The sequence below is a fragment of the Hemitrygon akajei genome, chromosome 23 (assembly GCF_048418815.1).
Source record: "Hemitrygon akajei chromosome 23, sHemAka1.3, whole genome shotgun sequence".
In the NCBI taxonomy this organism is placed as follows: domain Eukaryota; kingdom Metazoa; phylum Chordata; class Chondrichthyes; order Myliobatiformes; family Dasyatidae; genus Hemitrygon; species Hemitrygon akajei.
Genome location: NC_133146.1, coordinates 36075841 through 36094001, shown reverse-complemented (window position 1 = coordinate 36094001; position 18161 = coordinate 36075841). Strand labels below are relative to the sequence as shown.

Sequence of the window (18161 nt, the reverse complement as noted above, 5' to 3'; positions counted from 1 at the left end):
GCTTCCCAATTTTGAAATGTATCTCCCTTGCAACGAAGATGGATATACTGTCTGATTTGCTAATTACACTCTGTACATGCACTGTAACTTGCATTTTATGCACAAAGCTACCCATGCTTAGAAATTAGGTTTATTAGTGACCATTTTTTTGTGTAAGCCAGGTGTAAAAAGTATTTCTAAGCTTGTGTTATGTCCATGTTTGTGCTTAGTATCTGATGTCCCACCTACTTGAAAATTAGCCAAAGCGCTTCCTGGTGCAATTTGTCTTAATGATGTCATTGCCCCTCCCCTTTTCCCTGCACGTCATGCTCAGTATTTATGAGCTGACAAAAATTTGATTGAAAGGACCTTTTTTCTCGTTAATTCATGATTCGACTTGTTAAAAGCTGTAAGTCTAATGGGACAGAAGTGTATAGATTCTTTGGAAAGATTATAGAAAGTGTATAGATTTCTGTGGAAAGCGGCCAGTGAGTGAGTGGGCCAGTGAAGGAGTGGAGATTTGAGGCTTTGACTCGAGAGGCTGAGGACAAGCTTCACTCCAAGTGAGGTGAGGCCGGGTAAGTTCCTTTCAAAGGAGAAAGTTTCAAAAGTTGAGGCAAGTATTGGGTAGGTCATGGCAGCTGAGATCGGCCCCGTGGTTTGTTCATCCTGCAGCATGTGGGAAATCAGGGATACTTCCAGTGTCCCTGATGACTATGTGTGCAGGAAGTGTGTCCAACTGCAGCTTCTGGCAGACCACACTGAGCGTCTGGAGCTGCGATTGGATTCATACTGGAGCGTCCGTGATGCTGAGAAAGTCATGAATAGCACGTTCAGTGAGTTGGCCACACTGCAGGTAAAGGCTACACAGGCAGAAAGGGAAGGGGTGGCCACTAGACCACTAGACAGCGTAGCAGTAGGCAGGTAGTGCAGGAGTCCCCTGAGGTCATCTCCCTCCTAAACAGATATACTGTTTTGGATACTGTTGGGGGAGATATCTCATCAGGGGAAGGCAGCAGCAGCCGAGTTCATTGCACCATGTGTGGCTCTGCGGCACAGGAGGGAAGGAAAAGGAGTGGGAGAGCTATAGTGACAGGGGATTTGATTGTAAGGGGAATAGATAGGCGTTTCTGCGGCCGCAAAAGAGACTCCAGGATGGTATGTTGCCTCCCTGGTGCAAGGGACAAGGATGTCTCTGAGCGGCTGCAGGACATTCTGGAATGGGAGGGTGAACAGCCAGTGGTCGTGGTGCACATAGGTACCAACGATATAGGTAAAAAACGGGATGAGGTCCTACAAGGTGAATTTAGGGAGTTAGGAGATAAACTAAAAATTAGGACCACAAAGGTAATAATCTCTGGATTATTACCAGTGCCATGTGCTAGTCAGAGTAGAAATAGGAGGATATTTCAGATGAATACATGGCTTGAAAAATGGTGCAAGGGGGAGGGATTCAAATTTCTGGGGCACTGGAACCAGTTCTGGGGGAGGTGGGACTGGTATAAACAGGATGGTCTGTACCTGGGCTGGACTGGAACCAATGTCCTAGGGGGAGCATTTGCTACTGCTGTTCAGGAGGCTTTAAACTAATGTGGCAGGGGGATGGGAACAAGTGCAGAGAGACAGAGGGGTGTAAAATGAGGGTAGAAGCAAAAAGTAGTAAGGTGAAAAGTAAAAGTGGCAGGCAGGCAAATCCAGGGCAAAAAGCAAAAAGGGCCACTTTTCAACATAATTGTATAAGGGCCAAGAGTGTTGTAAAAACAAGCCTGAAGGCTTTGTGTGTCAATGTGAGGAGCATTCGTAACAAGGTGGATGAATTGAATGTGCAGATAGTTATTAATGAATATGATATAGTTGGAATCACAGGGACATGGCTCCAGGGTGACCAAGGATGGGAGCTCAACATCCAGGGACATTCAATATTCAGGAGGGATAGACAGGAAAGAAAAGGAGGTGGGGTGGCATTGCTGGTTAGAGAGGAGATTAACGCAATAGAAAGGAAGGACATTAGCCTGGAGAATGTGGAATCGATATGGGTAGAACTGCATAACACTAAGGGGCAGAAAACGCTGGTGGGAGTTGTGTACAGGCCACCTAACAGTAGTAGTGAGGTTGGGGATGGTATTAAACAGGAAATTAGAAATGCGTGCAAAAAAGGAACAGTAGTTATAATGGGTGACTTCAATCTACATATAGATTGGGTGAACCAAATTGGTAAGGGTGCTGAGGAAGAGGATTTCTTGGAATGTATGCAGGATGGTTTCTGAACCAACATGTCGAAGAACCAACTAGAGAGCAGGCCATTCTAGATTGGGTATTGAGCAATGAGGAAGGGTTAGTTAGCAATCTTGTCGTGTGAGGCCCCTTGGGTAAGAGTGACCATAATATGGTGGAATTCTTCATTAAGATGGAGGGTGACATAGTTAATTCAGAAACAAAGGTTCTGAACTTAAAGAAGGGTAACTTTGAAGGTATGAGACGTGAATTAGCTAAGATAGACTGGCAAATGATACTTAAAGGACCTACATGCTTTATATATGCAATGGCAAGCATTTAAAGATCGCATGGATGAACTACAACAATTGTTCATCCCAGTTTGGCAAAAGAATAAACCAGGGAAGGTAGTGCACCCATGGCTGACAAGGGAAATTAGGGATAGTATCAAGTCCAAAGAAGAAACATATAAATTAGCAAAAAAAAGCGGCACACCTGAGGACTGGGAGAAATTCAGAGACCAGCAGAGGAAGACAAAGGGCTTAATTAGGAAAGGGAAAAAAGATTATGAGAGAAAGCTGGCAGGGAACATAAAAACTGACTGTAAAAGCTTTTATAGATAAGTGAAAAGAAAAAGATTGGTCAAGACAAATGTAGGTCCTTTACAGTCAGAAACAGCTGAATTGATCATAGGGAACAAAGACATGGCAGACCAATTGAATAACTACTTTGCTCCTGTCTTCACTAAGGAGGACATAAATAATCTTCTGGGAATAGTAAGGGACCGAGGGTCTAATGAGATGGAGGAATTGAGGGAAATACATGTTAGTAGGGAAGTGGAGTTAGGTAAATTGAAGGGATTAAAGGCAGATAAATCCCCAGGGCCAGATGGTCTGCATCCCAGAGTGCTTAAGGAAGTAGCCCAAGAAATAGCGGATGCATTAGTGATAATTTTTCAAAACTCCTTAGATTCTGGATTAGTTCCTGAGGATTGGAGTGTGGCTAATGTAACCCCACTTTTTAAAAAAGGAGGGAGAGAGAAACCAGGGAATTACAGACCGGTTAGTCTGACATTGGTGATGGGGAAAATGCTAGAGTTGGTTATCAAAGATGTGATAACAGCACATTTAGAAAGAGGTGAAATCATCGGACAAAGTAAGCATGGATTTGTGAAAGGAAAATCATGTCTGACGAACCTTATAGAATTTTTTGAAGATGTAACTAGTAGAGTGGATAGGGGAGAGCCAGTGGATGTGGTATATTTAGATTTTCAAAAGGCTTTTGACAAGGTCCCACACAGGAGATTAGTGTGCAACCTTAAAGCACATGGTATTGGGGGGGTATGGTATTGATGTGGATAGAGAATTGGTTGGCAGACAGGAAGCAAAGAGTGGGAGTAAACGGGACCTTTTCAGAATGGCAGGCAGTGACTAGTGGGGTATCGCAAGGCTCAGTGCTGGGACCCCAGTTGTTTACAATATATGTTAATGATTTAGATGAGGGAATTAAATGCAGCATCTCCAAGTTTGCGGATGACATGAAGCTGGGCGGCGGTGTTAGCTGTGAGGAGGATGCTAAGAGGATGCAGGGTGACTTGGATAGGTTAGGTGATTGGGCAAATTCATGGCAGATGCAATTTAATGTGGATAAATGTGAGGTTATCCACTTTGGTTGCAAGAACAGGAAAACAGATTATTATCTGAACGGTGGCCGATTAGGAAAAGGGGAGATGCAATGAGACCTGGGTGTCATTGTACACCAGTCATTGAAGGTGGGCATGCAGGTACAGCAGGCAGTGAAAAAGGCAAATGGTATGTTGGCATTCATAGCAAAAGGATTTGAGTACAGGCACAGGGAGGTTCTACTGCAGTTGTACAAGGCCTTGGTGAGTCTGCACCTAGAATATTGTGTGCAGTTTTGGTCCCCTAATCTGAGGAAAGTCATTCTTGCCATAGAGGGAGTACAGAGAAGGTTCACCAGATTGATTCCTGGGATGGCAGGACTTTCATATGAAGAAAGACTGGATCGTCTAGGTTTATACTCACTGGAATTTAGAAGATTGAGGGGGGATCTTATTGAAACGTATAAAATTCTAAAGGGATTGGCCAGGCTAGATGCAGGAAGATTGTTTCCGATGTTGGGGAAGTCCAGAATGAGGGGTCACAGTTTAAGGATAAAGGGGAGGCCTTTTAGGACCGAGATGAGGAAAAACTTCTTCACACAGAGAGTGGTGAATCTGTGGAATTCTCTGCCACAGGAAACAGTTGAGGCCGGTTCATTGGCTATATTTAAGAGGGAGTTAGATATGGCCCTTGTGGCTAAAGGGATCAGGGGGCTATGGAGAGAAAGCAGGTACAGGGTTTTGAGTTGGATGATCAGTGATGATCATACTGAATGGTGGTGCAGGCTCGAAGGGCCGAATGGCCTACTCCTGCACCTATTTTCTATGTTTCTATGTTTCCTCATTCCAACGTATTAGGGCTGAAATAGCTCACACGAGAGTGCACAGTTTTAAGGAGCTTGGAAGGTAGGTACAGAGGGGGTGTCAGGTGAGTTTTTTACATAGAGAGCGGTGAGTGCGTGGAATGGGCTGCTGGCGACTGTGGTGGAGGCGGATATGATGGGGTCTTTTAAGAGGCTCCTGGATAGCTACATGGAGCTTAGAAAAATAGAGGGCTCTGGGTAACCCTAGGTAATTTCTAAATTAAGTACATGTTCGGCACAGCATTGTGGGCCGAATGGGCTGTACTGTGACGTAGGTTTTCTATGTTTTTATGTATCAAAAATCTCACTGCTGGCAGAACTGATGATAGACTGAAGCATGGGGCACAATGGTCTACAGTTCTTTGGTGTGTTCCTGTGGCATGGCATGGTTTTGACTGGCTTTAAAACAGGCCAATCTAGCAGTAGGTCGGAATTACTGTTGCAAGCTCTTCAAACTTTATTTCATATTCAAAGTAAATATCCAAATTAAAAAAGTTGTTAAAAGTTCAACTGTGCACTTAGTAACCCAGAAGCTGAGGGGTTGGTGGGGCTAAGAATTAGGGGACTTTGGCAAGACGTGGGATAATGTGCATAAGGGGATAGTACCCAAAACTGTTGGATTGATGGGAGAAGCGAGGTAAGACAAGAGGGGAATGAATTATGTTGACTCAACTTAGTATTGGGCATAGTATGCTTTATTATTCCTTGCATCTTGTTGGAAAACATCACTCTGGGGTTTGTAGATGTTGTCATAATGAAACAGTTAAACACATTGTAAGATAATGTGAAGCATACAAGGTTGAAAGAAAGCAAATGGAGGCTGCATTCCTATCCTTGGGGGTTGATAGTTTTCATTTAAAAACTTTTAAGTTATGGAAGTGACATTAATTCACAATATTGTCTTTCATTATTTACTATCTATAGGACTTCTGGGGTAATTTAATTTTCATTTGATAAAGAACTAATAGGGGTTTGTTTCCTGGCAGTCTACACCACACTCCAGTCCAGTTGGTGGCAGTAATGCACCTTTAAGTTGGACTGCCGACCGCCATTAATAGCCAGAAGAAGAAGGAGTTTCAGTGCTCAATCGTAAGCCTACTCGTGATTTTGTCTCGTGTGTGTCTTGTGCTCAGATTCTCGATTCAGTTTGTAACAGTGTCTTGATCCTTGCTTCGGATACTCCAGCATTTGGGTCCAAGTCTTCCTCGTCAGAGGCTCTCATCACAGTACGATTGAGCCAACGTGGACCCGGTCGGTTATTGGAGCCTTTCGTCAGCTGTGGCCAGCCAAAGCAAGAAAATTTCAAGACAGAGCCTGGGGATACACGAACTCCAGGTCGCCTTGTGCCAACTATTGCAGGGAGGAAGCCAAAGTCACTTGGGTGATGCTGTCAGTTGCTCTGTGGAGCCAGTCCACCTTCTGACCCCGGAGAGATCTGACAGTGACCCGGGTTCCTGCCACGGCTTCCTCATCCAGTGCTCATTAGTGTTATATCTCCAGCTGTCTGCGTTCCTCTCGGCCTTCGTTATCCCTTTTCTGACCGGAAGAGCCCTGGTCTGGGCCACCACGCATGGGAAATGAAGGTCAGAGATTTGCTCGGATTTGGAGGAATTCGTGGCCATCGTAAGGAAGGTGTTCCATCACTCTGCCAGACCAGACCAAGCCTCCAACTGCCTGATGAAGACTCAACAGGTGGAAAGTCAGCAGCTGACTACGCGATTGAATTTCGGACTTTGGCCTAAGAGAGTGGCTGGAATTGGAAGGTCTCGATGTCGCTATACAGCCAGATGAAGTGAAGGATGCCCTTGCCTTAAACATTCTGATTGAACAACCCATTTGACTCGATAACTGTCTGGCAGAGTGTAAGTGGGTCTATATCAAGAAGTCGCAGAGGACTAGCTTGAGCCTGTACTCAATGAGTCGTAGTGCCACCCCGCTGACTGGAGCCTCTCTCCTGCTTAGGATCCTGTCGAGCCCATGCAAATTGGTCACACTAAGAATCTCTGCCGATGAGAGGTTCCAGCGTGGGAGTCGAGATTGCTGCCATTACTGTGCGGAAGCGCGTCACCTGTGGGCTGAGTGTCCAAAGCTGAAGGTGTTGGGAGGACAGTGATGGTAGCAGCCACCGTCCCTGACCTCACAGATCTTGGTGTCACACTGAAGGTGGTTATCTCCTGGGGTATGAACCGATAGGAGGAGAATGCTTTTTTTTGGACTCTGGGCAGATCCAGCAACAGACTGGCATTGCAGACGAGGATGGGGGGATCACGTGGAAGACAGTAGTTTCTACATTATTGACTTTCCACTCACTCCTGATGCTCAGGTATCCTTAGCTGTCTCAGCATAACCCATCAGTGGACTTGGGAAGAATCACTGCTTCGATCAGCCATCGTAAGAGGGTTTGTTTTCGGTTTGGTGTTCCAACCCCTGGACTCTCCCGAGACCAGCAGCCAATGAGGATAAGGTTTTCTGCTCAGGGTAACCTGGACCTTTCAGGAAACCTAGTCCTACCTTCAAGGGAAGACAACCTGGCTCCAGCCAATAGGCTGTGCGAGTCCTGACCCATTCCAGACAGGGGTGTGCTGGAACGAGATCTCTAGTTCAGGAACAAAGTAAGGAGGTGCCCAAGCAGTCTGGAACTCTAGAAGCTAAGCCAAAGGGCTCCAGTTGCCAGGTCCCATCTAAATGGAGGGCTCCAAGATGTAGATCCTTTGAACCTAGTCCCAAGAGCAGAAGTACCATTTGTTGCACCTCGCTGCCAATGTCTGAGGAGATGGATGAGGACTTCTGTTTTCACTGAAGACTTTTGTGGACCTATGGGGGAGAGTCTGGGGTCTCCTGAAGCATGCACACTACTGACGGAGTCTCAGATGTCATCCTTGGAGGAAGATTTGGGGCTCCATGGAGCGCCCAAGCCAGTAGAAATCTCCTTCCTCATCCATAGGAGGAGGCTGTCAGTAAGGGAAAGACCTGACTCTTTCACTTATGATTGCACAATAGATCTACAGCCAAGTATGTGTCCTCTGAGGGGACGACTACATGTGCCTTCTGGCCCAGAGAGAAGCTCTATGGACAAGTATATTAAGGAGGCTCTTGCCCTAGGATTCATTCAGCCCTCCACCTTTGCAGCCTTGCATTGATTCCAGAGGGCTGAATCGCATAATGGTCTAGAATCGTTACCTCTTCCACTCATGACCACTGCTTTCGAGGTTCGCCAAGGGGTATTCTCAAAGCTGGACTTTCAGAGTGCATAGGAACTGGTGCGCATAAAGGAGGGTGATGAAGGTGGAAGATGGCATTCAGCACACCCAACGGGGTGCTATGAGTCATGCGGCAACAGTTTTCCAGGCCTTTATAAATGACACACTCCTTAAGTACACCTTCGTCTATCTGATGACATCCCAATATTTTCGAAGTCCATGGAGGAGCATGTCACTCACGTTAGAGATGTCCTAAAGAGGCTTCTTGATCATGGACTTTACATAAAGCTGGAGAAGTCTGAGTTTCGCGTAACCACTGTTTTTTCTTTGGGCTTCATCTCTAATGGAGATCTCAGGATGGGCCCTAGTAAGACGCAAACAGTGGGAGATTAGCCACAACCATCCAGTGTGAAGCCAGTCCAACAATTCCTGTGAGTTGCCAACTTTTATTTAAAAAAAACTTCAGCTCAGTGATGGCTCTGCTGACAGCACTAACTAGGAGATCCACTTTTGTTTGAAATACTGAGACAGAGGCTACTTTTGGAGAGCTCAAACGGTGCTTCACGACAGATCCCATTTTGATCACAGCAAACCTGGACCTTTCCTTCCTCGTGGAAGTGGACGCCTGGGACATCGGAGTGAGTGCAGTGTCGTCTCAACAGACACCTTTGGACAATAAACTGCACCCACGTGCATTCTTCTCCAGGTGACTATCCCCGACAGAGGTGAATTAAGACATTGGGAATAGGGAGCTGCTCATGGACAAATTGGCTCTGGAGGAATGGCGTCACTGGCTTGAGAGAGCCAAGAATCACAAGAACTACAAGAACCTGTCTTGTATTCAGGAGACCAAGAGATTGAATTCCAGGCAGGGCCAGGTGGTCTCTTTTCTTTAACCATTTTAATTTTAACCTGACCTATCGACTGGGATCTAAGAACTAGAAGCCAGGTGCCTTGTCCCATCAGTTTGATGAACCTGAATGAGAAAATATGCCTACCCCCATTTTGCCCCAAGCTAAGGTAATAGCGCCCGTTGGTTGGGGGATCGGCAAGGCCCAGGCGCAAGGAGAGACTCCTCAGAATGGCCCTGTGGCTCGGCTGTCCGCTCGAGTCCCGTATGGTTTCCGGTTTGTCAGTGGGAACCTGCATCAAGATGGACATCTCATCTAGGGATTGCCAGCAACGTCGAGTTCATGGAGAAGATATTGGTGGCCTGGAGTGGTGAGGGAAGTCCATAACTACGTATTGGCATGTGAGGTTTGAACCTGGAACAAAAAGCCCTGCACCCAACCACAAGTCATCCTTCACCCTCTGCCTGTTCCGGAAAGACCAAGGTTTCACGTCTCCATGGACTTTTTCCATGGGCCTTCCTCATTCCAAGGGGAAGACCATTATCATAGTTATTGTGGACTGTTTTTTTTGAAGGCCTGCAAATTCATCGCCTTGGACAGACTTCCATCTTCAGCAGAGACGGCTGAGATTGTCCTGCAGCAGATCTTCAGGATCCTTGGTTTCCCGGTGGATATTGTGTCAGGTCGTGGTCCGCAATTTGCATCACATTCCTGGAGGGCATTTTGCAAACCGATTGGGGCAACAGTGAGTTTTTCCTCTGGTTTTTACCCACAGTTCAACGGCCCGACAGAGCAGGTGAAACAAGATATGGAACATACCCTCGGATGCCTGGCCTTTGAAAGACTGAACAAGTGAAGTGACCATTTGATGTAGGTAGAGGTTGCCCACAACACTTGACGGCATTCAGCGCACGAGATGTCTCCTTTCAAATGCCGATTTGGGTATTCGCCACCAGTGTCCCCTGAGCAGGAGTTCCTGTGGCTGAAGATCTTGTCTAACACTGCAAGGAGAGATAGACTAGGGTAAGGGAGATTTTGTTAGCTTCTACCTGGAAGGTTGAAGTAAAGGCTAACCACAAGAGAGGACAGGAATCAGTTTTGCAGCCTGGGCAACAGGCCCGGCTGTCGACTCAGCATTTGCCTCTCCGAGTGGAGTCCAGGAAATTGGCGCCTAAGTTCATTGGACTTTTTAGGATTCTTAGGAAATTAAACCCAGTGGCCTACAACTTGTAACTCCTCCAGACCCTCAAGATCAATCCCACTTTCCACGTTTCCAAGAACAGCAGCCCATTATCCTGAGCTCCATCAGCCCTGCCACCACCCAGGTTTGTTGATGGGGAGCAGGTTTCCACTGTGAAAACAATTTTGGACTCTCATACTGTTAGAGGTGTTCGCCAGTATGTCATGGACTGAGAAGGATTTGGACCAGAGGAGAGGAGCTGGCTGTCTGAAAGAGACATCTTGGATCTGGCTCTCATCCATGACTACAATCATCATCTCTCCGAGCAGCTAAGGCCATCAGAAGTTGGCCATAGGGGAGGGGGTCCTACTATGACAAGCACCCATCCGCGCCAGCTTCCGAGGTTTAGATGCTCCAGCTGCCCAGAGAATGGATAGCTGGTGTGGCCCCCTTAAAGGTTCAGGATAGTCCCACTAATTGGCAATCATGTTTTGAGTGCCAAGGACAGAGCATTTAAGGAGAACCTGAACTGAGGTTTAGTGTTCAACCATAAGCCTATTCATGATTTAGACTAGTGTTTGTTTTGTGCTCAGGCTCTCGATCCAGTTTGCAACCATGTCTCGATCCTAGCTATGGATACTCGTACATATGCGTCCAAGCCCTCCTTGTCAAAGACTCTAGTCACAGAAGTTGATTCTGCATTGAGAAAGATCTGCTCACATTTTCATTCTACTGATAAACGCTTCTTGGAATGGGCAACGGGGATAAACACAGAAAATACAGGCCAGTGAGCCTTGCATCAGTAGGAGAGGAATATTCCAGGAGATTGGTTCAAGTTCAAAGGTGATTTGTGAGGCATTTAGTCAGATACCATTTAACAGGGAGGGAATAGCAGGACAGATGCTTCACAGTCAGCACAGGCATAGCGAGCTGAAAGCCCTGTTCCTTTACTCTTCTGTGTTCTAAAGCTAAAATTATTGTTACGCGCTAGTGAAGTTTGGTGCTTCTAGAAATTTTTAGTAATGTTTACAATAGTGTATTGAGTAAATGGAGAAGCATTCATTAAGTAACTGATAGTGAATCTGGTCTCCTGTTAAATGCTCATTTTTTAAAATTTAATTCTATTACACAATATTGTAGAAATTAATAGTTAACAGCCTTTGCAAGGAAAGTTGACTCTTGCTCTAGAGGGTGCTAGACTATTGGCAGGCATAACCTGTTAAACGAGGAAACTAACCAAACAGAAGATCTGAGGCTTAGTGGGCTATGACTTGTAGCACCATTTTGTTTTTACTTTAGAATTTCAACATTTGCAATTTTTTTGATTTTTCAAGTAGAGTATTAACATGTGTCCATCAAACACTTCAACACACATAGATGAGATTCTAAACTCATGACAAGCAGATATTTGTGAAGAGGAGGTCGGAGTGGTGCTGATACACTTGCTGCAACTTTCTCTGGTTCTCCATGGGCCCTCAGTCAAGCTATCAGCATGAATTCCCTTTGATTTATTTGAAGTCTTCTCATGGACTGGGTTGATCAGACCCAGAAGACCCAATCCAATTCGAGTGTCCGGGAGATGTGGTAATAAGTGCACGAGTACAACAAAGTAAACACGAGTGAATCTGCAGATGCTGAAAATAAATAAAAACACAAAATGCTGGCAGAACTCAGCAGGCCAGACAGCATCTATGGGAGGAAGTAGTGACGACGTTTTGGCCCGAAACATCGTCACTACCTCCTCCCATAGATGCTGTCTGGCCTGCTGAGTTCTGCCAGCATTTTGTGTTTTTACAACAAAGTAACTTAAGCCTAATTTATTATCATAAAATAGATCCTCAGGCTAGGTCAGTGTTTCCCAATTTTTTTTTGTACAACACCCCCCTCTAAACCACTTTCATACTTGCCAATACCCCTCTGAGGAACAATATACTTTCCGGCACCCCCAGTGTAAAAACATGTCCATCATATGCTAACTTTAGAAAAATGATTATGCTTTAAATTTTTATTTGCCATCAAACCTCGTGTACACAGTACCTGTGTGCTGTACAATCAATGTGATCCTTGAGCTTGATGGGTTTTTAGCAAGAGTTGAAATATCTGGTTCAAGTTGTGACAGCAAAAGCCTCAAGTCCCCATGTGTAACAATGTCCAAGCAGTTTCTGTTTTTTTATGTGAGTTCGTTGTTCATTGCACTGAAGCCTCTTTCAACAAGGTAGGAGGATGGAAATGCGGTGAAGAGCAGTTTAGCTCTTTTAAGTCTAGGAAATGTCACGTGACAGTGTGGCCACATACCACAAAAGTCAACATTTTTGAAAAGCATTTTTGCTTTTTAGTCATTCTCAATTTGAATAATTTCTTCTTACAAGCTCTCATCCTGTTCTTCCACCTTGCAAAGAAATATGTAGACTACCCAGTTTTGAATTTCCAGATTGCACAAATGCTTGAATTGATTCTGAAAGTCCTTCTTCAGTAACTGCAGCTATAAGCAGTATTCTTGCAGATCACCATCAGTGAAAGAGAGTGCCATAATTTTCATGCAGGAAAACTATATTCTTCTCCCAAAGTTTTGCTTAAATATTCCCAATTTTCTGATAAAAGTGGACACTGCATTTTTTGTCTGGACTAATTTGAAATTCTCACCCTGTAGTTTCATGTTTTGAATATTCATTTTGTCACACAGATCAGCTAGGTATGCCACATCTCCATGTACCAGTTCAATTTTTTTCCCTAAGCTCTTGTTGACTTTGAGCAAAAATTCAACCACAGTGTCAAAAAGATCAAAAACACCTTTTAAGCAGCATCCTTTTGACAGCCAACACACTTCAGTATGAAGAAGCAAGCATTCAAACTCTTCATTGTTACCTTAGCATAACTGGTGAAATATTTTGCTATTTAATGGATGAGCTTTAATTTTGATAGAAGCTATTACAAGAGTCATGCTTGTAAAACATCATTGGCTGTGAGATGTTGACAGTGAATTTCACAATGGATTTCAAACAGACTGGGAATTTATTTTTTTGTAAGTGCCACTAAACCAGCATGGTGACCTGTCGTATATGATTTTCCATCTGTTGCACAATAAATTATGTTGTTAATTGGAATTATTTTATCCCCAATATACATTTTGAGCTTCTTGTAGATTGATTCTCAATTGATACTTGTTTTTAACATTTCTTTATCAAAAGAGAACCTCTTCATAAACTTATCTATTTTTGATAAACCATACATATGCCATTAGCAATGCCTTGTCTTGCACCGTTGACCCAAGAAATATGAGTTTAATTCACAAGCATTAAGAGACACGCAGAGATAAATTCTTTGGTTTTTAGTTCTCAGGCCACTAGTGCCTGAGGCTAAGAAAGAATCCAGATGTTATTAACAAACCTTTAAGTATACACACACAAAATGCTGGAGGAACTCAGCAGGCCAGGCAGTGTCTATGGAAGAGTAAATAGTTGATATTTTGGGCCGAGACCTTTCTTCGGGACTGGAAAAAAAAGAGATGAGAGTCAGGCTAAGAGGGTGCCGGTCAGAGAAGGAAGAAGTATGAGATAGTTGGTGACAAGTGATATTTTCCTTCCCTCCCCACCCCCACTTACTGCTTTCCACAGGAATCGCTCCCTATGCAACTCCCTTGTCCATTCGTAACTCCTCACTAATCTCCCTCCTAGTGCTTATCTTTGCAAGCGGAACAACTGCCCCTATACAACCACCTGCACTACCATTCAGGGCCCCAAACAGTCCTTCCAAGTGAGGTGGCACTTCATCTGTACGTCTGCTGGGGTCATCTACTATATTTGGTGCTCCCGGTGGGACCTCCTGTATGGCGGTGAAACCCAAAATAAATTAGGAGACTGCTTCACCAAGCACCTACCCACCACCTGCCAGAAAAAGCGGGATCTCCTAGCGGCCACCCATTTCAATTCTACTTCCTGTTTCCATTCCGACATGTCAGTCCATGGCCTCCTCTACTGTAAGATGAGGGCACACTCAGATTGAAGGAGCAACACCTTCAATTCTGTCTGGGTACCCTCCAACCAGGTGGCATGAACATCGATTTCTCATATTTCTGGTAATTGACCGCCCACCTTCATTCCCAATTTTGATTTCCCTCTCTCACCATAACTCCTTGCCTATCCATCAGCTCCTTCCGGTGCTCTTCCCCCTTCCCTTCCTTCCATGGTCTTCTGTCCTGTCCTATCAGATTCCCCCTTCTCCAGCCCTTTATCTCTTTCACCAATCGACTTCCCAGCTCTTTGCTTCACCCCCTCTCCCTTCCTGGTTTCACCTATCACTTACCACCTTGCACTTCTTCCTCCCCTCCTCCCACCGTCTTACTCTGACTTATCTCTTTTCTTCCCAGTCCTGATGAAGGGTCTCGGCCAGAAACATCAACTGTTTACTCTTTTCTGTCGATGCTGCCTGGCCTGCTGAGTTCCTCCAGCATTTTGTGTGTTCCCTTAATTTCCAGCATCTGCAGATTTTCTCTTCTTAGTGTAAGAATACAATCGCTATTAACAAACGTTTTACAAATTGGTAGTGTTTAACTTGTATTCTACAGGCTCACAAAGAGCTGAAGTACTACTTGGACTTGTTCAGACTTCCATTTAATATTTTTATAAAATTGAATACACCACAAGTCTTTGCACCTTTCTCAAAGTAGCCTTTGTTATCCTCTTCCCTGCAGTTAGGGCTGGCTCAGTTGACAGTACAGCATCCTCCCAGTTAAATGTCATGGGTTCAAGTCCCTGTCCAGTCACTGGAGATTGAATCAGCGAAGTATAGAGGGAATGCTGGATCTTCAGATGGGATATTAAATTGCTCGCCCTTACAGATGGATGCAAGAAGTAGGTGGTAATGTCTTAAAGAAGAGCAACAAAGTTTATTGCAGATTGATAGTTCTCCCTCAAATAACATCACTAAAAGAGATTATATGGCCAATTATCTCATTACTATTTCTTGCATTTCACTGTGTTGCTGTGTTTCTCATGCTACAACAGTAGTCACACTTAGAAATGTCTTCACTGTCATTATATAAATGTACGCTGTTTAGTTCTGGGTTTTTGGTTGACCAATCTTTACACATAGATGGGGGGAGGAAGCACTAAATGTGGACTATTGCCAATTCTTAGGGTCTCCATTGGTCTCATTTACTCTGTCTGGACACCTTCCCATTTTTCTGGCATTCAACACCACCACAATATGTTCCTTTTTCCAGAGCTGCTTTTCAATCAATGCAGTGGTAACAAAGATTGTGTTGTTCACCTAACTTTGAAACTGGCCCGGTCAAGAATCCAATAATGGCCCTGGCTTGCAGTATTAATGAGACATTGGCTAGGGAGTCCGCAGTAGCCTTGGAAATATTTTGTTCCGTTATTAACTGACAGAAGTAGGCCAAGTAGCACTTTGATGGGATGACTCTTCATTGTACATTCCATGAACAAGTGTTAATAAACAGTACACGTACCTGTTGCATAGTAAGAGGGATCTGTGTGTTTCGATCTCATTGTCATTATATGCTGCTACAAGTCTAAAATAATGATCCATTTGGCACACAATCCTCTGGTTCACCAGTACTGAAGTAGTACTTAACTCCCAACTGTTGCTGGCATTCTGCTCTCTGGGTTTTTAATAATTAGATTTTGGCCCAACAGCTCTCCGAGAGGAGTCCTGCATTCCTAAAGCCCATCGTGAGAAGTTTATGGATTAGTGAATCCAGAACCATTAACTCCAATTCTTCATATTCCTAGGGTCTTCATCACATGTTATACTGCCTTCAGTTTTTCTCCATTTGGAAGAAATATTTTTGCTATTAATATGAGAAATATTCAAAGAAAATTTGGAAAAGCTGTTACTTATGAACCTTTTGATTATTCTTCAGACTTTTTTGCAATGTTATAATCCATTGAGAGTTTCAGGAAAATGAACTCATTTTCCCACATGAAAATAATTGACAGCGTAGTATGTGTTGACAGATGTATTTTGATAATAAATTTACTGTGAACTTTGAAAATCCAGGAGATTGCTAATTCAAGCAGTGTGCGGTTGTTACAGTTGGATAACCCGACTTCCTGATGGGGTCCTTTCAACATCTGAACAACAGTCAAACTCATTCAATTAGATTTAAGGTCATAGTCATAGAGCACTACAGCACAGAAACAAGCCCTTCAGCCCAGCTAGCCCCTACTGAGCTGTTGTTCTGTCTAGTCCCATCGACACTCACCTGGAGCATAGCTCCCACCCCCCCTACCATTTGTCATGAGCCCAGTGGATTGTGTTGGAGCATTGAGCTTCTGGAGTTTTTGAGCACCTGTGTTGCTAATCAGTGTCTTAACTAGAGTTCAGAAGCCCTTATGTCTCTAATTTAATCTTGTCAAGTTAATTGTGGCTGGCACATGTTTCCCACAGTCTATGATCATTTAAAGAGGACTCTCAGTTGGTGTCAATGTGTTGGAGAGGATAAATTGTCTCATGGTGTTAATCCTCTCAGGCTCTGATGTTTAACCTCTTGTTTCCATCTCTTCCTGAGGATTCTGCCATTTCTTTGCACCTGGGTCCAGTCTTCCAAGAGTGGACCATGACAGAATGACCCCACTAATATGGACCCACTGGAGGTTCTGGGCTTCCATGGTCTATGTTCAAGAAATTTTTTGGGGTTCTGTGGGTTGACAGGGTTTGCAAGTTTTTTTTATTGAGTTATATGCTATGTTTTCAAGTGAAATGCAATGTTTCTGAGCTACATGAACTTTCTATGCTTCGAAGTGAAATGCAAGTCAAAGGCTATGGTTCCAAGTTATATGTTATGTCTCGGAGTCAGATGCTGTGGTTCCAAGTTGTATGGTATGATTCAGAGTTGTGTGCTGGATTTCCAAGTTATATATTATGCTTCCAAGTCAAATGCTATGGTTCCAAGTTATATACTATGTTTCTGAGTTAAATGCAATGTTTGCAAGTTGTATGCTATGTTTTGAGATCCAAGTCTGCCTATTGTTTTCCAGACCTGCCTTGCGAGCTTGAGATCTGTTCTGGATTTTCTAGCACTGCTCAGGGGGCATCAGAGCTGTTGTGGATCAAAGTGCTGCCGTGGGCTCCAGGTTTGCCTTGTGGTTTTCAGACCTGCCTTGAACTTCCTGGGCCACCTGGTGCCAGCCTGTTGGGGTGGGGGGCTACTATCATTAGCATTTGGCTGCTGGGGTTTTGGAGCATCTGTGTTTGCTATTCAGTGTTTTAACTAGAGTTGAGAAGCCCTTGTGTTTTTGATTTGATCTTGTCAAGTGAATTGTGGCTGGCACATGTTTCCTACAGTCTATGATTATTTAAAGAGGACTCTCAGTCGGTGCCTTAGTGGGGTCAATGTGTCAGAGAGGATGAATTACCTTGTGGTGTCGCTCAGTCCCTCCTCCTGAGTTCTGATTCCGATGTTTAACCTCTTGTTTCCGTCTCTTCCTGGGGATCCTGCCATTCTTCCCCACCTGGGTCCAGTCCTTCATGAGTGCACCATGACTGCCATACCCCTCCCAATCGTATTCTTATCCAAACTTCAGTGTTGCAGTTGAACCTGCATCCACCACTTCTGTCAAGCTGTTCCACACTTGCACCATTTCCACCTTGGGTTTCCTTGAAGTATTTTACTTTTCACCCTTAACCTATGACCTCCAGTTCTAGTCTCACCCAACCTCAGTGGAAAAAGTTTACTTGCATTTACCCTAACTATACCCCTCATAAATTTGTATGCCTCTATCAAGTCTCCCCTCATTCTTCAGTGCTCCAGGGAATAATGTCCTAATCTATTCAACCTACCCTTATAACTCAGGTTGTCAAGTCCCAGCAAAGTCCTTGTAAATTTTCTCTGCACTTTTTCAATCTTATTGCTATCTTTCCTATAGGTAGGTGACCAAAGCTGCACATAATACTCCAAATTTGGCTTCACCAATATTTTGCACAATTTCAACATGATATCTTAACTCTGGTACTCTCTACTCTGCACATGTACCTTCATAAATCAGAAAGCTCTCTCTATGACCCTATCTACCTGTGATACCATTTTCTAGGAATTATGGATCTGTATTCCCAGATCAGCTTTGTTTTATCTCGCTTCTCAGTGTGCTACTGTCCACTGTAAGTTCTACACTGGTTTGTCTTCTCAAAGTGCAAACCCTCTGGAGCCCAAGGTGGGGGTTATTGGAGCACTACGTCACTGTGCTGAGAATGTGCCCACTGATATTACAGCTAGAGACAAGGAGTGCAAGT

General features: G+C 44.2%; 1 protein-coding gene across 7 annotated transcripts in view; it reads left to right on the top strand.

Moving 5' to 3' along the window:
* LOC140715349 (monocarboxylate transporter 12-like) overlaps positions 1-18161 on the top strand; it is a 116860-nt gene that overhangs the window by 56101 nt on the left and 42598 nt on the right. Inside the window, exon 1 of one of the 7 annotated variants that reach the window (XM_073027407.1) lies at positions 16924-17005. The exons of the other annotated variants lie outside the window; for them this stretch is intronic. The gene's annotated coding sequence lies outside the window, so the exon portion shown is untranslated. Of the gene's footprint in view, positions 1-16923; positions 17006-18161 lie in introns of those variants that run through there. 7 annotated transcript variants of the gene reach the window in all.